Below are 26,608 nucleotides of genomic sequence, written 5' to 3'. Positions count from 1 at the left end.
CAGGACGAGTCTAGATTTCTCAAACACTGGGTGCGAGGCAGGAATACACCCTGGATCCACCACAATGTGCCACATCCTGACACATCATTCACTTACTAACTCATTGACTCATTCCCAACGGAAAATTAGCCACATTATGAGCATCTCATCCGGAATTTACTTCACACCTACTTTAAAGTTTTCATCTTAATCAGGGTCCTGGCTTCCTTCCTTCTGTACAATAGTCACTGCCAACAAAGAGTGAGACATTGAAGCCACTACTTCAGCAGTGCTTATACCTTGGAGGTTTCCCACCCACATTTTGTTATATTCGTTATTTTCTATTTATTTTTTTGCAAGGCATCACTGCTCGCCAGTTGGCCTTCCATTCCTAAAACATTGCAAATTGTGTGTGTAGAGTGCCTGACGCAGTCAGTGGCATCGCTAAAAACTTCGGCAGTGGTTGGCTAATGTATTAGACCACTGCGCCACCCAAGCACCATATGATTTTCATAGGTCTCTTTAAGACAGATTGTAAGTTACTTGGGTTTTCTGCTAATCTAAACATCTGATTTCATTGTTTTCATTTGAAGACTTAATGAGTTAAGCAGTTGTGCAGCTTCTGTCTGAAAACACCTTTAATGTTTAAAACAGTATTTTAATGACAAATCTGAAAGCAATGGATGGGAGTAAAATATATTTTCTGTCATGTCAGTTTCACAGTAACGAAGTGGGATCAAGTGGGATCTAGTTAGTTGAAGTTTAGATAAGTGATTAAGCTGAACGGCCAGGCAATTGGGAGGTGCACTTGTCAGTGCGCTGTCAGTGCTGATCCCAAGCCTGGATTGTGTATGGAAAGGCATCCGGCGTAAAAACTGTCACATACACTATATAGCCAAAAGTATTCTCTCGTCTGCCTTCACACGCATATGAACTTGAGTGACATCCCATTCTTAATTAAGGGCCAGTGATAGCTCAGTGGTTAAGGTACTGGACTAGTAAACAGAAGGTTGCCGGTTCAAGCCCCGCCACCACCAAGTTGCCACTGTTGGGTCCCTGAGCAAGGCCCTTAACCCTCAATTGCTCATCGGGTTCCGCTCATTGTGTAAGTCGCTTTGGATAAAAGCGTCTGCTAAATGCTGAAAATGTAAATGTAAATGTAATCCATTGGGTTTAATATGATGTTTGCCCACCCTTTGCAGCTATAACAGCTTCAACTCTTCTAGGAAGGCTTTCTACAGGGTTTAGGAGTGTGTTTATGAGAATTTTTGACCATTCTTCCAGAAGTGCATTTGTGAGGTCAGACACTGATGTTGGACGAGAAGGCCTGGCTCGCAGTCTCCGCTCTAATTCATCCCCAAGGTGTTCTATGGGGTTAAAGTCAGAACTCTATGCAGGTCAGTCAAGTTCTTGCACACCAAACTCGCTCATCCATGTCTTTATGGACCTTGCTTTGTGCACTGGTGCGCAGTCATGTTGGAACAGGAAGGGGCCATCCCCAAACTGTTCCCACAAAGCTGGGCGCATGAAATTGTCCAAAATCTCTTGGTATGCTGAAGCATTAAGAGTTCCTTTCACTGGAACTAAGGGGCCGAGCCCAACTCCTGAAAAACAACCCCACACCATAACCCCCCCCTCCACCAAACTTTACACTTGGCACAATGCAGTCAGACAAGTACCGTTCTCCTGGCAACCACCAAAACCCAGACTCGTCCACCGGATTGCCAGATGGAGAAGCGCAATTCGTCACTCATAGAACACTGAGTGGCGGCGTGCTTTGAACCAAGTAAGGCTTGGATGCAGCTGCTCGGCCATGGAAACCCATTCCATGAAGCTCTCTACGCTCTGTTCTTGAGCTAATCTGAAGGCCACATGAAGTTTGGAGGTCTGTAGCGATTGAAAGTTGGCGACCTCTGCACACTATGCGCCTCAGCATCCACTGACCCCGCTCTGTCATTTTACATGGCCTACCACTTCATGGCTGAGTTGCTGTTGTTCCCAATCACTTCCACTTTGTTATAATAGCACTGACAGTCGACTGTGGAATATTTAGTAGCGAGGAAATTACACGACTGGACTTGTTGCACAGGTGGCATCCTATCACGTTACCACGCTGGAATTCACTGAGCTCCTGAGAGCGACCCATTCTTTCACTAATGTTTGTAGAAGCAGTCTGCATGCCTAGGTGCTTGGTTTTATACACCTGTGGCCATGGAAGTGATTGGAACACCTGAATTCAATGATTTGGATGGGTGAGTGAATACTTTTGGCAATATAGTGTATGTGGACAAGAATGATTAATTGTGGCCATAACACAAGAAAAGAAATCACATAATGCATTTATTTATTTTTTAACTGATGTATTTTTTAAGAATATTTTATAGAAACTCTCTGGAACTTGTTATTTGTAGATATAAAGTAAGTACACCGATCAGGCATAACATTATGACCACCTTCCTAATATTGTGATGGTCCCCCTTTTGCTGCCAAAACAGCCCTGACCCGTCGAGGCATGGACTCCACTAGACCCCTGAAGGTGTGCTGTGGTAACTCCATGGATCGGACTTGTTTGACCAGCAAATCCCACAGATGCTTGATTTGATTGAGATCTGGGGAATTTGGAGGCCAAGTCAACATCTCAAACTCGTTGTTGTGCTCCTCAAACCATTCCTGAACTATTTTTGCTTTGTGTCAGGGCGCATTAGCCTGCTGAAAGGGACCACAGCCATCAGGGAATACCGTTACCATGAAAGGGTGTTCATGGTCTGCAACAATGCTTAGGTAGGTGGTACGTGTCAAAGTAACATTGCCCGAAGCATCACACCGCCTCCACCGGCTTGCCTTCTTCCCATAGTGCATAATGTTATGCCTGGTCGGTGTATATGTACATCGAAACACTATTGGGAATAAGAACTTGTGCTCTAACTCCAAGTTCACACTACACGACTTTCCAAGTCATCAGGTCGCTGTACAGTTCACACTACATGACTGGATCTCTTGTAATCGGGAGTCTTTCAAGTCGGTGTGTATTTCACACTACACGACTGATCGGCGATAGGGGGTTTCACACTACACAATCTTTCACCAACTGGAATCGCAGGCGAGCTTCTCTGGTCTCCCAAACTACGTTCTGTCACGAAAACAAACGCGAGAAGTTTAACGATACCACATCCAAAAATGCACGTCAACAAGTAGCGAGCGATCAAAGTTTGTGCGCCGACGTGCAGCATAAAATCAAAGTGGAAAAATAAATGAATCTGAGTGAACAGCATGGATTGTTCTATAGTGAGTTGGAGGTTAATCAATATTTTTGCAATGCAACGTTGGTGTTATGTTTTGCAGAGAACGATAAGGTCAGAAAAACTGTCAAACTTGTGTGTGCCGATGTATTCTGATAGAAACTATATTATGCTCCTGTCCAACCTTTTTACAACTCCTCCCCTGCGTTTCCCCTCACACTGTATCTTACGTTCTCATTGGCTGTTGGACATAGCACTCATTGCCAGTCGGGCAACTCAGATTGAGATATCTGACATGCTAGAAATCTCGCTTTGCCGCTCGGATCGAGTTGTTGAGTAGTTCACACATAGCGATTGAGAGCCGAGTTTCGATTGCCCGAACGAACGCCCGAGTTGCTCCCGAGCCGGCAAATAATAGTGAAATAATGTTGATGTTTTTACTCTGCCTACTTCTAATTTTCTGATTGTAACATCTAAACATTAACAGCTTATTAGAACTGCACAATTTACTGCTTTTCATAAAGAGTGGGGCAGTTGTAGCCTAGTGCTTAAGGTACTGGACTAGTAATTAGAAGGTCGCTGGTTCAAACCCCACCACTGCCAGGTTGCTGCTGTTGGGCCCTTGAGCAAGGCCCTTAACCCTCAATTACTCAGACTGTATACTGTAACTGTAATGTAAATCGCTTTGGAAAAAGGCGTCCGCTAAATGCTGAAAATGTAAATAAAGAGATAAAATTAATATTGAGCAGAATTAAGTTCACCTTATTGGTCCGGCCCTCCACAACAGTCCCAGTTTCTTATGTGGCCCCTTGGAAACTTTAATTGCCCACCCCTGATTTAGATTAAAGTACAAACCCTTTAATCCACAAATACAAAGAAGTATACAACTGGAGTCATTTAATTGGTTTAGTGCAGTCCAAAATGTAAAATGGAAATAGAACTAATAAACTTACATTAAACTCTGGACTAATCGACGTAGCCTGAAAAATAGATGTTTCAGTTCAGCCAAAATAGACAATAAAGCAGTATAGGGAGCTAAAACGCATGCCAGATTGCAGAGGGCCGATTCAGAGAAGAGGCCCAGGCACCCCCTCTTTAAAAGATCCACAGTGGAAAGAAAAGCCTTCTCCCTGTCCTCAAATGAACTCGAACATGAGCTTCCTGTTAGACCCTGGGAGGAAACACCCAGCGCAGCAAACTTATGCTCACAGAGGAAGGCCTTCACTGCCGAATTCTTTACTGCCTGCAAAATTAGGTCAAGCACTTAAAAGCTCCTTACTCAGAAACAAGCTTGCTCTCGTTTTCTTTCTCTCTAACAAAAACACGTAATCACATATACAAATCTGCCACACATACAAAACATGTTATGTGATTTCTTCATGTGTCACTGGTAAAAACCACAGCTCAGTCATTGAAAGTATCATTAAGTTTTGCTGCTTGTCCTCTTTTACCCTCTGAATCTAAACGACTCCCAGTCCCATAATGCCCTGCAATGCCCACGGCTGCCATCAGACTCCGTGTGGACACATTCCTCCTGCAGTTATAGGCATGTTCACACTCACATCCGCAGTGCTCCCTCTGTGCCAATCCTACACTTCTTTTCATTATATATATATATATTCCGATAAGGCATAACATTATGACCACATAGAAGCACGTTGTTGTTCTACAATTACTGATTGTTATCCATCTGTTTCTCTGCATGCTTTGTTAGCCCCCTTTCATGCTGTTCTTCAATGGTCAGGACCCCCACAGGACCACCACAGAGCAGGTATTATTTGGGTGGTGGGTCATTCTCAGCACTGCAGTGACACTGACATGGTGGTGGTGTGTTAGTGTGTGTTGTGCTGGTATGAGTGGATAAGACACAGCAGTGCTGCTGGAGTTATTAAACACCTCACTGTCCCTGCTGGACTGAGAATAGTCCACCAATCAAAAACATCCAGCCAACAGCGCCCCATGAGCAGCGTCCTGTGACCACTGATGGTCTAGAAAATGACCAACTCAAACAGCAGCAATAGATGAGCGATCGTCTCTGACTTTACATCTACAAGGTGGACCAACCAGGTAGGAGTGTCTAATAGAGTGGACAGTGAGTGGACACGGTATTTAAAAACTCCAGGAGCGCTGCTGTTTCTGATCCACTCATACCAGCACAACACACACTAACACACCAGCACCATGTCAGTGTCACTGCAGTGCTGAGAATGATCCACCACCTAAATAATACCTGCTCTGTAGTGGTCCTGGGAGAGTCCTGACCAGTGTTGTGCGTGAACGAGTTCAAAAGAACGCGTTCATTGAACACGCTCATTTTTTCGTGAACGTTGAACTGAACGCAACACATTTTTAATAAAGAACTTGAACGTGAATTAGTTCACATTATGTGTCATGAACGGCAGACATCACTGTAAATGAACGTTGGAATTTGTTTTCCATTGAAAACTGAGTGACATCTGTTTTCTCTTTTGAAACGCAACGAGAGAAAGTTCCTCCCTCCTGTATTCTCGCTGGTGCCGCTTAAATCATGTATCACCAGACAGAAATGGTTTTGACATTGTGTGCGCAATGCATCGCAGTTTCCTTAAAAATAAAGTTTTTTGTGCCTTTGAGTTTTGCCTTCATTACCTTCATTCAAGAGTTTCATTTCATACACACACATATGTATATATAATATCATATATATCAAATAATATATACATATTTCATATTATATATTCTTTTTTTAATTAAATGCTGGTAGATTTCATTGCACTAAGTATAGAACTGGTCTACCTTGTCTGTACTGCTGCAAGTTTCATCACCTGGTAAGAAACCCACAATTGCAGTGTCATGAGCAAATGTCTACAATGAGCAGTTTCAAAGAACGTATAGTGATTTCTAGCTTGTAGTGTGAAAAAAAGTATTTATTTGAATATCTCACGAAAAAAGTAAAATGAACTGAACTTTGAACTAGTTCAGAATTAAAATTGTGAACTTTGAACGTGAACTGTTCACTTTGAGCATGTATGAACTGAACTTGAACTAGTTCAGAAAAGCTGTGAACTGGCACAACACTGGTCCTGACCATTGAAAAACAGCATGAAAGTGGGTAACAAAGCATGCAGAGAAACAGATGTATGATAAGTGGATATGATAAAATGGACAGTGTGTGTAGAAACTAGGAGGTGGTTTTAATGTTATGGCTGGTCGATGTATATATATTACAATCCTGATATTATACCTAGAAAACCCCACGTCATTATTGCCAAATAATGGTCAACCATGAGATGGTCAACCATGTTCCTCATTGCTGCCATAACTGCAAGAGAGATGGTAGATTTGTAGACAGTATTAGGTGACGCTCCATACGCAATACTGCTCTCTGTCAGACCCCATCTCTGACAGGCAAAAAGATGCAAATTAGCAACTGTGCACGTGTTAGAGGGGGTACATGGCCCGACCTAACTACAGTGTACTCCTAATGTGTTCTGATCAACTTAACGACTGTACATCAAGATGATAAATGTATGTAACATTTTTGTTGCCAACCAACCCTCCACTATGCTTAACCGTGGGGTACAGATTCTTTTCAGTTCAGTCAACCTTCATGTCAAACCCACTTTAAGTGTTTCCAGCCAAAAAGCTCAGTTTAATTTCATCTGACCACAGAACATGGCTCCAGTCAAACTAGCAGTATTGTTTAGCAAACTTAAGAGTGTGGAGGTGGCATCTAATGGTACTTTTTAAGACTTGGTGACCCCAATTTGCATTTTCTTTTCTTTAATTCTACAATAGTCATACTTGAGGATTTGCCCTTTTTATCATTTACTACACTGAGTACATGGGCAAAACAAACTTGGTCCTCATCCAGCTGACTGGAATTTATTTCCAGTCGATCTGGGTATTCAAGTGAGTAGCTTTTTTTAGTCATTCCCTGCCTCATGAAAGTCAAGACACTTTTTCTCAATTTGAATTGTGTTTTCTTGTCTTTCATGTTTAAGACTGAGAAAATTGGCCGCTCAGGTGGCGCAGCGGTAAAGTACGCTAGTGCACCAGAGTTGAGTTTCTAGACATGTCGTATCGAAACTCAGCTCTACCTTTCCGACTGGGTTGGGCGGCAGTATGAACAACGTTTGGCTGTTGTTCATGGGTTTAGCGGGTAGAGTCGGAGCATTGGTTCTCATAACTGGTGCAACTGCGGCCCCTGCTGGTTGACTGATGGCGCCTGCACAGGGCTGAGAAATAACATTGAGGGGAGTGTGACCCTCCGTGCGCAGTGTCTCTCGGTGTATGAACTCGGCTCGTGCGGGTGTAAAATGCAAGTCTGTACCGATTGCGTGCCGGAGGGGGCGCAATTCGGTTGAGTGGCGTCCTCAGTCAGCGGCAAGGGGTTGAACCAGTATAGAGGACATAATCAGGGTAATTGGATATGACTAGAATTGGGATAAAAATTGGGGGAAAAAGTGGGAAAAAATAGATAATAAAAAAAAAAAAAAAAAAAAAAAAAAAAAAGACTGAGAAAATTTCACCTCTACACTATATATACATTATATAAACAAAAGTAAACTCCAGTGGCCTGCAAAGAGCCCTGACATTAGCCCCACTGAACAGCCTTGGAATATCAACTGTGGCTTTTTTGAGCAACATCAGTGCCCAGCCATGCCATCTTATAATTTTATATATATATATATATATATATATAGTTTATGCATTTTCTCTCCTTTTTCTCCCTTTTTAGCGCATTTTGTAACCTACACTTTGATGAGTGCAATGCGGATCAGCACTGTGTATGGAGAGACACACCCTGACAGCACCCTTTTCCCGTCTCTGTGCAGGCGCCATCAATCAGCCAGCAGAGGTCGTAATTGCATCAGTTATGAGAGAGTCCCTATCTGGCTTTAATATCCCACCCCTATCTGAACAACAGGCCAATCATGTGGCTGCTCGATACGATGTATTCGAGATCCCAGCTCTGGTGTTTCAACGTGTGTTTTTACCGCTGTGTCACCTGAGTGTCCCATGCCATCTTATTTTAAATGAACAGGCACAAATTAGCTGAAAAGATGACACAGATAAATATGGCACTCTTTTCTAATACCATTTGTTCTTTAAATGGGGCATCCAACAAGCTCCAACAAGCTCCAACATGGTCAGGTGTCCAAATACTTTTGGCCATATAATGTTTATATACCCCAGGGAAACCAGATGTCATAGATTACTGGTTGAAAGTTTCTAGTCACTTTAATCAACTTAAAAAAAATGTAAATGATAAAATGCTTCCACTATAATATACAGTGTATCACAAAAGTGAGTACACCCCTCACATTTCTGCAAATATTTTATTATATCTTTTCATGGGACAACACTATAGACATGAAACTTGGATATAACTTGTAGTCAGTGTACAACTTGTATAGCAGTGTAGATTTACTGTCTTCTGAAAATAACTCAACACACAGCCATTAATGTCTAAATGGCTGGCAACATAAGTGAGTACACCCCACAGTGAACATGTCCAAATTGTGCCCAAAGTGTCAATATTTTGTGTGACCACCATTATTATCCAGCACTGCCTTAACCCTCCTGGGCATGGAATTCAGCAGAGCTGCACAGGTTGCTACTGGAATCCTCTTCCACTCCTCCATGATGACATCACGGAGCTGGTGGATGTTAGACACCTTGAACTCCTCCACCTTCCACTTGAGGATGCGCCACAGGTGCTCAATTGGGTTTAGTCCATCACCTTTACCTTCAGCTTCCTCAGCAAGGCAGTTGTCATCTTGGAGATGTGTTTGGGGTCGTTATCCTGTTGGAAAACTGCCATGAGGCCCAGTTTTCGAAGGGAGGGGATCATGCTCTGTTTCAGAATGTCACAGTACATGTTGGAATTCATGTTTCCCTCAATGAACTGCAGCTCCCCAGTGCCAGCAACACTCATGCAGCCCAAGACCATGATGCTACCACCACCATGCTTGACTGTAGGCAAGATACAGTTGTCTTGGTACTTCTCACCAGGGCGCCGCCACACATGCTGGACACCATCTGAGCCAAACAAGTTTATCTTGGTCTCGTCAGACCACAGGGCATTCCAGTAATCCATGTTCTTGGACTGCTTGTCTTCAGCAAACTGTTTGCGGGCTTTCTTGTGCGTCAGCTTCCTTCTGGGATGACGACCATGCAGACCGAGTTGATGCAGTGTGCGGCGTATGGTCTGAGCACTGACAGGCTGACCTCCCACGTCTTCAACCTCTGCAGCAATGCTGGCAGCACTCATGTGTCTATTTTTTAAAGCCAACCTCTGGATATGACGCCGAACACGTGGACTCAACTTCTTTGGTCGACCCTGGCGAAGCCTGTTCCGAGTGGAACCTGTCCTGGAAAACCGCTGTATGACCTTGGCCACCATGCTGTAGCTCAGTTTCAGGGTGTTAGCAATCTTCTTATAGCCTAGGCCATCTTTGTGGAGAGCAACAATTCTATTTCTCACATCCTCAGAGAGTTCTTTGCCATGAGGTGCCATGTTGAATATCCAGTGGCCAGTATGAGAGAATTGTACCCAAAACACCAAATTTAACAGCCCTGCTCCCCATTTACACCTGGGACCTTGACACATGACACCAGGGAGGGACAACGACACATTTGGGCACAATTTGGACATGTTCACTGTGGGGTGTACTCACTTATGTTGCCAGCTATTTAGACATTAATGGCTGTGTGTTGAGTTATTTTCAGAAGACAGTAAATCTACACTGCTATACAAGCTGTACACTGACTACTCTAAGTTATATCCAAGTTTCATGTCTATAGTGTTGTCCCATGAAAAGATATAATGAAATATTTGCAGAAATGTGAGGGGTGTACTCACTTTTGTGATACACTGTATATACGTATGTACAGGTGCTGGTCATAAAATTAGAATATCATGAAAAAGTTGATTTATTTCAGTAATTCCATTCAAAAAGTGAAACTTGTATATTATATTCATTCATTACACACAGACTGATATATTGCAAATGTTTATTTCTTTTAATGTTGATGATTATAACTGACAACTAATGAAAACCCCAAATTCAGTATCTCAGAAAATTGGAATATTACTTAAGACCAATACAAAAAAAGGATTTTTAGAAATGTTGGCCAGCTGAAAAGTATGAACATGAAAAGTATGAGCATGTACAGCACTCAATACTTAGTTGGGGCTCCTTTTGCCTGGATTACTGCAGCAATGTGGCGTGGCATGGAGTCCATCAGTCTGTGGCACTGCTCAGGTGTTATGAGAGCCCAGGTTGCTCTGATAGTGGCCTTCAGCTCTTCTGAATTGTTGGGTCTGGTGTATCGCATCTTCCTCTTCACAATACCCCATAGATTTTCTATGGGGTTAAGGTCAGGCGAGTTTGCTGGCCAATTAAGAACAGGGATACCATGGTCCTTAAACCAGGTACTGGTAGCTTTGGCACTGTGTGCAGGTGCCAAGTCCTGTTGGAAAATGAAATCTGCATCTCCATAAAGTTGATAAACTTCCTGGTAGACGGCTGCGTTGACCTTGGACCTCAGAAAACACAGTGGACCAACACCAGCAGATGACATGGCACTCCAAACCATCACTGACTGTGGAAACTTTACACTGGACCTCAAGCAACATGGATTCTGTGCCTCTCCTCTCATCCTCCAGACTCTGGGACCTTGATTTCCAAAGGTAATGCAAAATTTACTTTCATCAGAGAACATAACTTTGGACCACTCAGCAGTCCTTTTTGTCTTTAGCCCAGGTGAGACGCTTCTGACGCTGTCTCTTGTTCAAGAGTGGCTTGGCACAAAGAATGCGACAGCTGAAACCCATGTCTTGCATACGTCTGTGCGTGGTGGTTCTTGAAGCACTGACTCCAGCTGCAGTCCACTCTTTGTGAATCTCCCCCACATTTTTGAATGGGTTTTGTTTCACAATCCTCTCCAGGGTGCGGTTATTGCTTGTACACTTTTTTCTACCACATATTTTCCTTCCCTTCGCCTCTCTATTAATGTGCTTGGACACAGAGCTCTGTGAACAGCCAGCCTCTTTAGCAATGACCTTTTGTGTCTTGCCCTCCTTGTGCAAGGTGTCAATGGTCGTCTTTTGGACAACTGTCAAGTCAGCAGTCTTCCCCATGATTGTGTAGCCTACAGAACTAGACTGAGAGACCATTTAAAGGCCTTTGCAGGTGTTTTGAGTTAATTAGCTGATTAGAGTGTGGCACCAGGTGTCTTCAATATTGTACCTTGTCACAATATTCTAATTTTCTGAGATACTGAATTTGGGGTTTTCATTAGTTGTCAGTTATAATCATCAACATTAAAAGAGATAAACATTTGAAATATATCAGTCTGTGTGTAATGAATGAATATAATATACAAGTTTCACTTTTTGAATGGAATTACTGAAATAAATCAACTTTTTCATGATATTCTAATTTTATGACCAGCACCTATATATATACATACACACACACACACACACACACTGATCAGCAATAACCACAATAAACAATAATTAAAACCACCTCCGTGTTTCTACATTTTATCAGCTCCACTTACCATATAGAAGCACTTTGTAGCTCTACAATTACTAACTGTAGTCCATATATTTCTCTACATGCCTTTTTAGCCTGCTTTCACCCTGTTCTTCAATGGTCAGGACCCTCACAGGACCACCACAGAGTAGATATTATTTAGGTGGTGGATCATTCTCAGCACTGCAGTGACACTGACATGGTGGTGGTGTTAGTGTGTGTTGTGCTGGTATGACTGGCTCAGACACAGCAGCGCTGCTGGAGTTTTTAAATACCATGTCCACTCACTGTCCAATCTATTAGACACTTCTACCTAGTTGGTCCACCTTGTAGATGTAAAGTCAGAGATGATCGCTCATCTATTGCTGCTGTTTGAATTGCTCATCTTCTAGACCTTCATCAGTGGTCACAAGACGCTGCCTATGGGGTGCTGTTGGCTGGATATTTTTGGTTGGTGGACTATTCTCAGTCCAGCAGTGACAGTGCAGTGTTTAAAAACTCCATTAGAATTGCTGTGTCTTATCCACTCATACCAGCACAACACACACTAACACACCACCACCATGTCAGTGTCACTGCAGTGCTGAGAATGACCCACCACTCAAATAATACCTGCTCTGTAGTGGACCTGTGGGGGTCCTGACCATTGAAGATCAGCATGAAAGGGGGCTAACAAAGCATGCAGAGTAACAGATGGACTACAGTCAGTAATTGTAGAACTACAAAGTGCTTCTATATGGTAAGTGGAGCTGATAAAATGGACAGTGTGTGTAAAAACAAGGATCAGTGTATGTATTAATATTAAAATAGCAATAATGGGAATAAATGCTTCATCTTATTCAAATTTGAAATCTGTCCACCTGTGCTTTTTTGGGATTACAAATTATACCACAAAATAGTTCCACTTCACTTATTAATACATTAATTGAATTTGAATGTTTGAAATAAAGTAGTGGAGTGTTTTACATTTGTTTGAAAGTGACTGTAATTGTCATTCTGCTTATCCCCTGTCACACTAGTCACTAATGGCACTAAAACAGTGCACCTCTTTCTGAAGAATAACAAAGGAAGAGGAAACTATTTACACAAGCAAAATCAAGGAGCAATCAAGTAAAAAGTCCGAGAGAAGAAAAAAAACTCACAGCAATTCCAAAAGCCAATTTTCTGTCATCCGTTGCTACAGCAGAGAGTTTGGGGAGACATTCCTGTGGGATTGACAGTTTGGTATGGCCAAAGATTCAGCAGCTAGTCGTGGAAAGACACTTCCAGTGCACACACAGCACAAATTCAGCCAGCTGTACTGGATGCTTACTGGCCTCGCACACTGTGTGACGGCCTGCTCGGAGTTCTCTCACAGGTTCCTCAGCTTTAAACTGCATGTACCGAAGCCTAGATTAGCTCACCAAACATTCACAAAGCTTACAGCATATATCAATAAAAACCTGAACTTAATTGCAACCATAATCATTTAACAGCTGATTGTGTAGAATTAATCACAGGCAACACTAATTAACAAAATCTGTCATTTACACTGATCAGCCATAACATTAAAACCACCTCCTTGTTTCTACACTCACTGTCCATTTTATCAGCTCCACTTACCACACAGAAACACTTTGAAGTTCTACAATTACTGACTGTAGTCCATCTGTTACTCAGCATGCTTTGTTATCCCCTTTCATGCTGTTCTTCAATGGTCAGGACTCTTTCAGAGCCACTACAGAGCAGGTATTATTTGGGTGGTGGATCATTCTCAGCACTGCAGTGACACTGACATCTACAAGGTGAACCAACTAGGTAGGAGTGTGGACAGTGAGTGGACACGGTATCCAGCAGCGCTGCTGTGTCTGATCCACTCACACCAGAACAACACACACTAACACACCACCACCATGTCAGTGTTACTGCAGTGCTGAGAATGACCCAACACCCAAATAATACCTACTCTGTGGTGGTCCTGTGGGGGTGTTGAAGAACAGGGTGAAAAGAGACTAACAAAGCATGCAGAGAAACAGATGGACTACAGTAAGTAATTGTAGAACTACAAAGCGCTACTATATGCTTAGTGGAGCTGATCAAATGGACAGTGAGGTGGTTTTAATGTTATGGCTGATCGGTGTATTATGGTAACAACCCAGAGTAGATGCTACCACCAGCATACTTTATAAAGGGCGTGCTGTTACCTGGCTGCACATGCACTCTGTTGAATTTTCAACACAGATATCACAGTATTGAAAACCAGAACAAACTGTTCACACTCAACACTACATAATTACAATAACAAAACATCTATTTATAATATTTATGAAAGTGAATTTGGAATTTCCAGGCCATTACCCCTTTCTGTCCCCTGATTAAGTAAGATTTAAATAAAAGGTTTAGTCCATGTTGCATATTCGCTGCAGGTTTCAGATGACAGAAATTAGAAGAGTGGAGGCTAGTCCTCTGGTGTGAGTCAGCAAATTGTACAGGTGGTGAGCAAAATAACTGAAACAAATGAAAAATAAGCTTGACGTAGTGACTAAATCATAATGACCAACACAGGTGAGCTTTACTGGTCTGAAAAAGCTCTGAAAAATAGCACGGTCAGATCCAAGAGTTTAAACTAGCATGCGTCAACTGATAATGCCTTTATTTGTCATATTTATATATACATATACACATGTACATCACAATGAAATTCGTTTTCCACGTATGCTAGCTCATTTGGAAGCTGTGGTCAGAGCGCAGGGTCAGCCATTGTACAGCACCCCTGAAGCCGAAAGGGTTACGTACTTTGCTCAAGGGCCCGACAGTGGCTGCATGGCAGACCAGGGACTCAAACTTTCAACCTTTCAATTGATAGCCCAAACCTCTATACTCAATAGGCTTCCACTGTCCCATAATACTAAGTGCCCAAATAGTAAATGCACAAATTGTTGGCGCATGGACGACAATTAAAAGTCTAAATTTCATGGCAGCTTATGTGAAATGGCAAACAGTGGACGCAAGTTACAGCTCACTAACAAGAACGGATGGTACTTCACAGGATAGTTGCTAAATGTTCCACAACATTCACACAGTACAGCCAAAAAATGACCACACAACTGACCTTTGTGACTCAATCTTAATAAAACCTGTACATGAGCTTTACACAGCTGAAAGTTTGATAACTGGTATATGGCTCCTTTCATCAAAAACACTTCCTGCATACAGCAGCATTAAAATCAATTTATAAAATGGACAATAATAACTTACTTATATTAAAAAAACTGTCATATTTTATATATACTTAAATTTATAATCAGCCTAAATCACAATTACTTAGCCACTACAAATTCACAAAGTTGTATCTGCCCACAAACTGATACCTGCCTGAATTAATTTACCAATTTGAAATTGTTCATAGCCGATATAAATTTCCAAATGTAAAATCAATCACAGCCTTTGTATTCATTCACAAACCTATAATTCATTATACACTCAATAGTTTCACAAAAGAATCACAAACTTATAACTTACTATTGTCTATATTAATCCATAATTGTAATCAATAATTGCCTATATACTGTAAATTCTTAAACATATAATCTATTAAAGCCTTCAATAACATAAGCTCATAATTAGTCATAGTCAATCTAATTTCATAGATCTAAACCTTAAAGCTTATAATAATTTAGAGGTATAACTAATACTAGTCTTTATAAAGTCATTCTTTTACTATTGCTTTATCTAGGTCTGGGCCATAGTGGGCCCGGGTTCCTGAAGTCACTAGGCACAATGCAGTAACACAGCCCAAACAGGTTGCCAATCCATAGCGAGGTCATTCGTCCATTTCACTCAGACATAGCCAATCAAGTTTCTATGCGGACCCCCGACCGACCGACAGCACTGCTGGGGATTTAAATCGTGAGCAACCAAACAGTCCAAAGAGTAAGTTTACATGGAAAAGCCTGTCATCATGTACAAAACTTCTACAGTCTCAAATGGCTTCTTAAAACTTATTTAGCATAAATAAATATTAAAACACACTCTTTAAATCAGGCTCCTTTACACCATTTTTTTAATGGCATACAGTAGCTCAAAGCATCACGATAGCTACTGTTTAATGCCAAAAACTTCACAATAAACAGCATGTTAGTAAAACCAATGTGCAGACCCTTTACATTTCAGGGGTCAAACCACTGGTTTGTAGAACGAGTGACCAGCTGAGTTTAAACATCAAGTTTTCTGTTTGCTTTTTACATATTGTATGCATTCTACATTTAAAACACCTAACAGTGTGTCTTGCATTTACTTGAATTGGCTTGCACTTTGCTTAGCATCACGCCTGTGCAAATATATTGTTCATAGTCGATGTAAATTTCTGACTTAAAATCAATCATAGCCTTTGTATTCATTCACAAACCTATCATTCATTATACACTCAATAGTTTTACAAAAAATCACAAACTTATAACTTACTATTGTCTATATTAATCCATCATTTTAATTAATAATTGCCTATATACTGTAAAATCTCAAACATATAATCTATTAAAGCCTTCAATAATTTAAGCTCATAATTAGTCATATGCAATTTAATTTTATAGATCTAAACCTGATCATAGCATTTAATAATTTACACGTATAACTAGTCCTAGTCTTTATAAATTCATTAACAAAATTAATTGTTTTACCATCGCTTTATCCAGGTCTGGGCCACAGTGGGCACAGTTTTCCAGAGTCACTAGGCACAATGCAGTAACACACACCAGACAGGTCACCAAGCCATAGACGAGCCATTCGGTTATTCCATTCAGACATAGCCAATCATGTTTCTATGCAGGCGCCCGACCGGCCAACAGCACCGCTGGGGATTTGAATCAGCCACCCAACCGTCCATAGATAATTATTAAAACATTTATTGAGTATACTTTGGAAGCAAGTACATTTGGAAAAGCCTGTCATCATGTACAAAACTTCCACTTCTCGACTGGCTTCTTAAAACTTATTTAGCATAAATAAATAGTAAAATACACTCTGTAAATTAGGCTCCTTGACACCATTAAATTCTGAGTAGCTCAAAACTGTTTAATGCCAAAAACTTAACAATGAATAGCATGTCAGCAAAAACAATGTGCAGACTGTTTACATTTCAGGGGTCAAACCACTGGTTTGTAGAACAAGTGACCAGTTGATTTTAAGCATCAAGTTTTCTTTTTGCTTTTTTACATATTGTATGCATTCTACATTTAAAACACCTAACAGTGTGTCTTGCATTTACTTTGAATTGGCTTGCACTTCACATTAAAATACACGCCTATTCAAATACAGGAATACTAAAAAAAAAACAGTTTGTGTAATGTATTTAAAAATGGAAAGCTTTTTGCTGCAAGTGGACCACTGTGAATTTTCTTTTCTATTCCCCATGTAGTATTCCATATTACCTCCATTATGCAGTACGCATATTGCTCAATATTTCATTAATGTTAAATCCTATATAATGTACATCTAGAATTCCACTGATAATGTCAGAGTTAAAAGCATGCTTATTACATTGGTAACCACAGAATTAAAAGCAATATCATTGTGCTGGTAACCGCAGAGTTAAAAGCATGATTATTGCATTAGTAACCTCAGGGCGGCAGGATAAGGCTCCATGCGATGTACCAGAATGGTTCAGGTTGTAATATGTCTGTGTTTGCCATGCCGTTCATTCTCAAGCTCTCTTTTTAGTGTCAGGTAGAGCAGTGATTGATAGTGCTTCATGGGATGCCTATAAAAAGCTTATGCGTTCAGTTACTAGCTGAAGTCTGCATGACCTTCCCGTTTGTTAAAAAAAAAATCAGCCCGGATTCTCGTTTCCGTATAATACACACCGGAAACTCATCCTATTGTTTCTTCTCTTCTTTTTTTGTTCTTTTATTAGCCTGCAAAGCATCATAATACACATTAGACGGGTCTAAACAGATCCAAGGTTCTCACTAGCGAATACAGCCCAGCCTTGAGTGACCAGTAAACAAACCAGAACAACAAAATATTTTTTCAGTGGGCAGTTAGATGACTGAGGATCAAATGTATTTTAATAAAGAACATAGTATGCAAAACTCATTGGCAAAAAACAATAAATAGCAAAAAAACAGACCAACCCTTGTACAACCTCAATAATGGAGCAATGTGTACACTAGCAACACAGGCAATTTTTATGAAGAGTAAGAAAAATACTACACTGTTTGTGTGTTTGGATTATCTACAGTCCTTTACATAAATATTAATTTTGACAGCTCAAACAACGTTGAATTTTTGCAACAAATAAAATTATGTCAACACACAATAAAAAACATTTAACACGATGACGAGTGAGATTCCTATACAGCATTTCCTACAACAACTGAAAAATTAGTTCATGATATAAGGGGAATGCTCTCTGTTAGACTGGCAACCTGTCCGGGATGTTTCCTACCTTTCGCCCAATGTAACCGACCCACTGCAACCTGACCAGGATAAAGTGGTGGTAAAACAGACAATGAAAAATTAATCAAAAAAGTAATCACATCTTAGCAAAATATTCAAATATTTAGGCCGCTCAGGTGGCGCAGTGGTAAAATACGCTAGCACACCAGAGCTGGGATTTCGAATACATCGTATCAAATCTCAGCTCTGCCATCCGGCTGGGCTGGGTGGCTATATGAACAACGTTTGGCTATTGTTCATCCAGGGAGGGAGCCATATAGAGACCTCATAACTAATGCAATTACGACCTCTTCTGGCTGATTAATGGCGTCTGCACAGAGTAGAGGAATAATGCATTGATCAGGGTGTGGCTCTCTGTACACAAGGCTGATCCGCATATGAACTCGCCTCGTGCAGGTGAAAAGATGCAGTCGGCTACTGCTCACATGTCAGAGGGTGTGTGTGTCAATTCGCTCTTCACAATCGGGACGTAGAGAGGGAGCATAATGCAATTGGGTAAAAATAGGACGCGCTAAAAAAGGGAGAAAATGCATTAAAAAAATATTTCGTACTTTTTGCACATGCAAAAATTTGGACACCATTCCAGTTTTCCAAAATTTTATTAACTTGTTAGACCTTTATTCACTTGTCAGACCTTGTTGGGCAGGTTAAATGTCATTAGGAGCGGTCAGCTGATGACGTTTCTAGAGTGCAATAAATGCTCTAACTTCAAACCTTGTGCTCTCACTCTACTCTTCCATGGGCTCCTCTAAGTACCTGACTGAAGATATAAAAAATCTAATTGATTCCCATAAATCCAAGAAAAGCTAAAGACATCAAGGTGCTTTCAGATAGCACTTTCTACTTACTAAAATGTCTTTAGATTAAGGCAGTTAAAGAGGCATGATCACACACTAACAAGCACTATATGGCCAAAAGTATGTGGACACCCGGCTATGAGCTTGTTGGACAGCTCATTCCAAACCCATTGGCATTCCCATTGAGTTGGCTACTTATTTGCAACTGTAACAGTCTCTATTATGTCTTTGAGAAATGGCTTTGGTGGAAAATAATGTCCTACTTAAAATAATGAAGCCCTGATGGTAAACAAAAAAATTCAACTTAAAAAAAATAGGCAAATATATGCCAACCGTGGAATTTAAGACAATAACGGAAAATATTTGGACAGAACAACTAGCATGCTGGCCGGAAAGATAAAGCAAAGTTTTCATATGACAGCAAAGGACCTGCAGGAAGCTTAATCTGACACGGATAGTGGTGCACTAGTTTACTGTGCAGCTGCATTCAGTCATTTATTCATTGTCGGTTTTACCAATGCTTTATCCTGGTCAGGGTCATGGTGGGTCTGATTCATTGGGCAAAAAGCAAGAACACCCTAAACAAGTCAGCAGTTCATCACAGGGCAGACACACACACACTCACAGGGCAATTTTGGCAGCTCCAATTGACCTGCCTGCTTGTCTTTGGACCTGAAGGAAACCCATGCAGACACAGGGAGAACATGCAAACTCCACACAGAAAGCACCCTGGCCACCCAAGTGGTGTATGTTAATGCCTTTCATGGGCTTCATGGTGACCAATTTTATTAACAAAAAAAAAACTCTCTTCTTTTTTTTATTGGGTCATTTAGTAACATGTTGCTATGAGTTTTTGTTATTTTGTCCATCTATTGTATATCATTAATATAAAAAACCTTAATTTTATTCTACAATAAAAAAATTTATTCTACAATTACTGACTGTAGTTCATCTGTTTCTCTACATGCTTTTTAACCTGCTTTCACCCTGTTCTATAATGGTCAGGACCCCCACAGGACCACTACAGAGTAGGTATTATTTGGGTGGTGGATCATTCTTAGCACTGCAGTGACACTGACATGGTGGTGTGTTAGTGTGTGTTGTGCTGGTATGAGTGGATAAGACACAGCAGCGCTGCTGGAGTTTTTAAATACCTCACTGTCACTGCTGGACTGAGAATAGTCCACCAACCAAAAACATCCAGCCAACAGCACTCCGTGGGCAGCGTCCTGTGACCACTGATGAAGGTCTAGAAGATGGCAGCAATAGATGAGCGATCGTCTCTGACTTTACATCTACAAGGTGGACCAACTAGGTAGGAGTGTCTAATAGAGTGGACAGTGAGTGAACACAGTATTTAAAAACTCCAGCATACTAGCACAACACACACTAACACACCACCACCATGTCAGTGTCACTGCAGTGCTGAGAATGATCCACCACCCAAATAATACCTGCTCTGTGATGGTCCTATGGTGGTCCTGACCATTGAAGAACAGGGTGAAAGGGGGTAACAAAGCATGCAGAGAAACAGATGGACTACAGTCAGTAATTGTAGAACTACAAAGTGCTTCTATATGGTAAGTGGAGCTGATCAAATGGACAGTGAGTGTAGAAACAAGGAAGTGGTTTTAATGTTATGCCTGATCAGTGTGTAACATCTATGTAACAGCACAAAAATGCTCCATGAACATGATCATTACCATTATAATGTAAACCTACAATTGACAAAGTGCCAATTGTTGGGCACTTGGCCAACACATACAGTATATAACCAAAAGTATGTGGACACCCTCTCTTATTTTTATTTCAGTTGTTTTAACACCAATTACTATGAAATAAATTATATAAAATAAATCATATTTGGGGAAAACACCCTTGACTGTGCCACTGTGCAGGTCCATGGGAACATGGTTTGACAAATTTGCTGTGGAAGAACTCCAGGTGGTTGCATTGTGCCCTGACCTCAGCCTCATTCAACATCTTTGAGACGAACTGGAACATTGATTGACAACATGCTTCTACAACGAGTTGCTGACCTTACCACTGCCCATGTTTTGGAATGGGATGCCCAACGAGCTCATGTTAGGGTGTCTATATACCATATGGTAGTGTATGTGGTGTCAACAGTCCGATGGAAAAGAAACAATGGAATTGTTGGAATCACGTTCACTGTGAATAAATTGCATTTTTTTTACTTTGACTTACCTACATGGTGTCTAATATTGTATAACCTAGGATTAGCTAAAGCCAGGCTTCAACAGATGTGCAAGAGTTACAAGCCGTGAAAGCATGATTCAGTTTCTTTGTCACAATAGTTTTGTTTTACTCCAGGCAATCATTAAACTCTGGTACAAAGTGTGGTTAACTGTAAGGTGAAATTATACACCAGGAGTTATTGGAATGTTATTAAAGTTACAGTTAGGACTGGAGGATATAAAATATCAAATATTAGAGATATCAGATTAAGCTTTTGCAAGATATTCAGTAATTTAAGATATTCGCTACAGTGCCAGTATTAAGATATTGAAAAAATATAGGAAAGGAACTTTTCTCTAAATATTAATATAACCTTACCATGGCTGACCTTACCATGGTCACTGGTAAGATCAGCCACTTGTAAAACCATGTTTTCTATCAATGTATTTCTATCAAGGTCAGGGCACAATGCAGGCCACTGGAGTTTTTACACCAAACTTGTCAAATAATGTTTTTGTTGATCTTATTTTGTGCCCAGGGCCACAGTCATGCTAGAATAGGAAAGGAACTTTTCTCTAAATATTATTCATTTTTACAGTCAATCTGATACCTTTGCAACCACACATTACCACGCCCATTAAATTATATATAAAAATAAAAAAACCATTTAGATAGGGATAGGGTTAAAATGCAGCCAGCCTTTGAGCCATTTATGTTTTTTAGAAATACGAAAGCCAACCTTCAGCAGATAAACGAGCTAAAAGTATATTTCTGAAAAATTACAAGATACAACAACTACAAGATAGCACAAGTTGAACCTCTACAAGAAGGTCTACGAGATGTGCAGTGTGAAATGTAGAACAGGTGCCAACGAATAGCATTAGCGTCAAGCTAAAAGTGCTAACTTAAAAAAAATCTAAAAATAAGATTTATTGTAATATTTATAGCTATATATTTTTCATAATAGCAGAAATATACTGTGGACAGGGAGCAAATCTATTGAAGGCATCTGTCACATAGCCATTTTCTTACACAGTTTAAGTCAACCAGTCCATATTCTGCAGCACCTAGGGAAAACCTAATCGAACAGAGGGTGAATAAGCTTCCTATAACGGCGAGGTTTAAACCTTGCTGCTGTACAGCACCTACACTATTTGCTGTGCCACCATGCCACAATATGTATAAATAATATTATATTATCTCAATAACTATTATCTTGTTTTTGTCCATATGAACCAGTCCTATATTCTTGATCCTATATTTATTGGTGTATTATTGTTTTCACTAGTATTGTTATTATTAGTATTTATACATACGTGCATTGATATATTAATACACATTAAATTGTATTACTAGCAATGCCTTCTGGGTCAAATGTCTGAAGCTAAGCATGTGCATTAGTAGCCTTAGTTTCAGTACAGATGTAAAACCAAAGCTTCATGTATATTACATATTTGGCCATACTAACCCAATAATGACAGTAACAGCCCCCTATTTGTGTGAAGTATCCCATTTAGCCCGTGTTACCACCTTGCACTTTCTTACAGTTGCAAAAATAAATGAAGAAAGTCTATGTGAAAGCATCAAAACATTAAACTCTGTATTATCTGTGCTGTCGATCTCAAGTCCCACCAAGTGGTTAAGTTGTTGGGTTTTTTTTTTATTTAGACAAGCTTACCTGATTAACAGCAGACGAACAATCGAAGGACAACGTGCACAAGTTTACGCCATTTTATGCACCACTGTAACACACATGCACACACACACATGCACACACACACACACACATACACACCACGATTTAAACAAAGATCTGTTCTGACTAACATTATGTAAACTTATTTGTCAAGATCGACTTTTCAACCCAAAGATGTATGTTTCTACTTATTGTGATCATAATTAGCGACTATAAATCAGCCTGCAAATGGAAGTCGAACAGGAAAAATGAGAAGGCAAGAGCAGCTTTTTCTAAACAAAATCTAAGTTCCGGACTACTAAACGTGGTCTGTACCCCAAATCAGTGTTAAAACAACAACTTAATATGTTATCTTACAAACTAACAAAATGCTGAGCAAGAGGCTGTAAATGCAGTCAGAGCAAAATAAATGTACAGACTGTTTAGCTTGTAATAAAATATTGTGGCAGCTTGTAGCCCAGCATATTAAATGTCTTACAAGAAATAACCTAATTTTTGTAGCAAAAAAAACTTTTTTAAGCAATTGCACATTGGTGTGCCAGGTTTATTCACTCTGGATAATCAGATATGGCTTTTTAGCTTCTACCAGCCATGAGTCATTACCAAACCCACAAGAAAACCAGGCCACAAGAACAGGAGCCTTTTTCCTAATACACAGTGACAATGAGATGTCTTTGTTTTTAAAAGCCCATAAAATAGTAGGTCTTATACAAGTATGTTTGTTTTATTTAATTTTAATACACTGCAAAGCAGTTTCACTTTAATAAGCAGGGTTTGTGAAAAGCAGATCGAGAAAAGCAAGGAAAACAGCTCGATGCCTTTTGCAACTAATATAAACATAGGACACAATAAGTCTAATAAAGTTCATGAATAGACACTGCATGAACAGTGCATATATATATATATATATATATACAAACATGAAATAATTATACAGTAATTATATATTTATATGATTTATATGTATTACAGGCACTTTTAAAAAGATCGGTGACTCTAAATGTCTTCAAATTGGTCACATCCTCTATATGACTGTGTTGCTGGGACATTACATTAACCTTAGCTATTAAATGTCTTACAAGGACTAGCCTAATTTCTTACGAAACAGCTCCTGTATTGTAAATCCAGCAAGCATTTTAATCAGTTGCACATTGGTGTGTACCAGATGCATTCTCCTGGATATGCAGATATGGCTTTTTTAGCTGTGATTAGTGTAATAAAAACCAGGCCCCAAGAACATGAACATTTTCCAGCACACTAGTATTACAATTTTTCTTTTTTAGCATTTAAGAGTAAAATTTCGCTATGCGAACTATTTCATATCATTCCAGTGAAATAAAAGCCAATGCGGCTTTGCTAGATTTATGAAAAGCATATCGGCCAAGGCTAGGTCAAGTTTTAGTTGTACATTTTACATAAGGATGCTTTAAACAGTTCCTAGTGAAAAGCTTTTTATCTTCTATTCAATCACGTCTTTGGTATTTTTTGTTGCAAAATGTATATTGACTATTATAAATTCACTACAGTTTTTCAGTTCCTAATAGTACTATTTATTCTATATAAATGCCTATTTTTCTTATTCTATTAGGATGCAAGGTAACGTGGCATTAATAGGCAGAGCCACTACAGCACTTTATGGAAAGCAGATCCACTCTAGCTAGGAGGTCAAATCTTTGCCTAAATAATAAGTGTAATCTTAAATGTAAAAGTTATTTGTCATATCTTGTCCTGTAATAACCTTTCGGTGCCTGGATCAGTAACCCTTTTGAGTAATTTGAGTAATTCGAACTTGTCCATTTGTTCAAATATGCACATAGGCACTTGCGATTACCAGAAATTTCAATTTGGTCTCTGACAGTAGTAGCATTTATTCTTTATAAATAATGTTATTTCATTATTTTTAATAAGATAAAGATGGTACGGCATTGATGTGCAGAGTTTCTAAAAAGCATAGAAACTTGGACTACAGGGTCAAGTTTGCCTACTGTGTTGAAAAATATTTATTTTTAATGCAAATTCTTCACTATTTATACATTGTTTGCACCAGTGGTGGTTAAAAAAAATGTAAACGCACAATTGCCAGACAATCTGAAGGGTCTTGGGAACCATAATGTGTTTTTATTAATCTATAATATTGCTGTGATTTGCTTTTTAGTTCCATTTAGTTTTAGGACTGGATTATTTGAGTCTTTGCTCTGGTCACGTCCTCTGAGAACCTAAATAACATAATAGACATTAAGGATCATCGAAGCAGTTAAACTTTTCTTCAGTCCTTAGCTGGGTTTACTTCTATAACACACTGGATTTAATTCTAACAGGCATGGTGTGTTTATGTAAATATTAGGGACTACACTAGGTAGAATATTGGGACATAAATCCATTTAAAAGCTCAGATGATTTTGCACAAGGGTGGGGTAAATATATGTTCTGTTGCACTAAAGGTCTGAAGGTTCTTGAGAAACCAATAATGGCTCTTCTTGGTTATGGCATTGCTCTGAATTTGATTACCAAGAGTTGGTGCTTAAATGTCACTGAGTTGATCAGGTTCTTTGTGTAGCACAACTGAAGTGAGGGATTAACTTTTGTTTTGGGACATAAAAACTCCAAAGAGAAACCTAAACCGGTTCAATGAGTTAGTGCAGACTAGTGAAGTGTATATTTAAGTGTAAAACTCGCTCTCTTGCCTTCTCCTCGACTATGCCGCTCTATAAACTCGATTAGACGTCCTGAAATCGTTATTTTTAGGTATAATATAGAAATAGAAACTTACACAGGCTCGGTGTGTGGAATACGAGGCGGTGTAAGTTTAAGTCGAAGCTGAGGAGTGAAAAGAGTCGGTTCAGAGCTGTCATTAATGGCCATGAAGTCCCGTCTTCCTTTTGTTGAGCGTCTCGGAGCGAGAAGAAAAAAATCAAACAATCCGTCTTGTTGTTAAAAATAACGAAGATAAAAGCAGGTTTGCCATGACTGTTAAACATTAAGATAAGTATGTTTTAAGAATGCCGTAACGATCCGGTATGGGTGTTTATAATCCTTTTTTCCCCCGCGGCACGCAGCAGCCAGACCGGCCCGTCAGTGTTCATGTGGCTGGTGAACGAGTTCAAGTTCAAATAAGGTGAACGAGGATTCGGAGCGACCCGTTACACAAGAGCATTCTGTTCAGCCTAAATACAGCTCGTTTCCTTTTTTAATATCACACACATTATATTCCCAACGAGACCGTTTCAAATGTCCACATTTATAGTATTCACACATTTCATCATGTATAAAACAGCCGCGGTTACACTGTATAACGTAATGGTGGTCGCTTGCTTGTGCTTCTCTTCTACAGTATCTACTCGCTCTAAAAATAAGCAAATAAGACCAGCCGCCATTTGATACTGAAGTGGTTGAGCCTGACTAAACACTAACTAAATAAAATATAGAACCGTTTCACTTACTAGCAAACAGACAAACGCGCGAACAAACAACACACACCCATACACACACACACACACACACTCGCAAAACGACGACAAATGTAAGACTTTAAGCAAAGTCAGGAAGTTTGAAATTATCCCGTCGTGTGTGTGTGTGTGTGAGAGAGAGAGATGCTAATTTCCCCACATACCAGACTAGCAAACAACCAAAAATTTAAAATATACATAAACATATCAAAAATGTTCCCTTATATAAAAACTACTAAAAGATAAAACCATAAAAAACTAAGAATCAGTTATGTCACCAGCTACTGCA

At 39.9% G+C, this 26,608-nt stretch overlaps 1 long non-coding RNA gene across 1 annotated transcript in view; it reads right to left on the bottom strand.

Annotated features, from left to right (window-relative positions):
- LOC134315100 (uncharacterized) overlaps positions 1-26,330 on the bottom strand; it is a 50,342-nt gene extending 24,012 nt beyond the window's left edge. Inside the window, exons 1-2 of the long non-coding RNA XR_010012466.1 lie at positions 25,644-26,330; positions 22,856-22,919 (exon numbers count right to left, since the gene is read on the bottom strand). This is a non-coding gene — a long non-coding RNA (uncharacterized LOC134315100). The remainder of the gene's footprint in view (positions 1-22,855; positions 22,920-25,643) is intronic.
- Between the last annotated feature and the right edge of the window lie 278 nt (positions 26,331-26,608).

This window comes from Trichomycterus rosablanca, chromosome 1 (assembly GCF_030014385.1).
Source record: "Trichomycterus rosablanca isolate fTriRos1 chromosome 1, fTriRos1.hap1, whole genome shotgun sequence".
NCBI classification, from domain to species: domain Eukaryota; kingdom Metazoa; phylum Chordata; class Actinopteri; order Siluriformes; family Trichomycteridae; genus Trichomycterus; species Trichomycterus rosablanca.
Note: the sequence above shows the minus strand (reverse complement) of the source record. Positions and strands in the feature narration are given on the sequence as shown.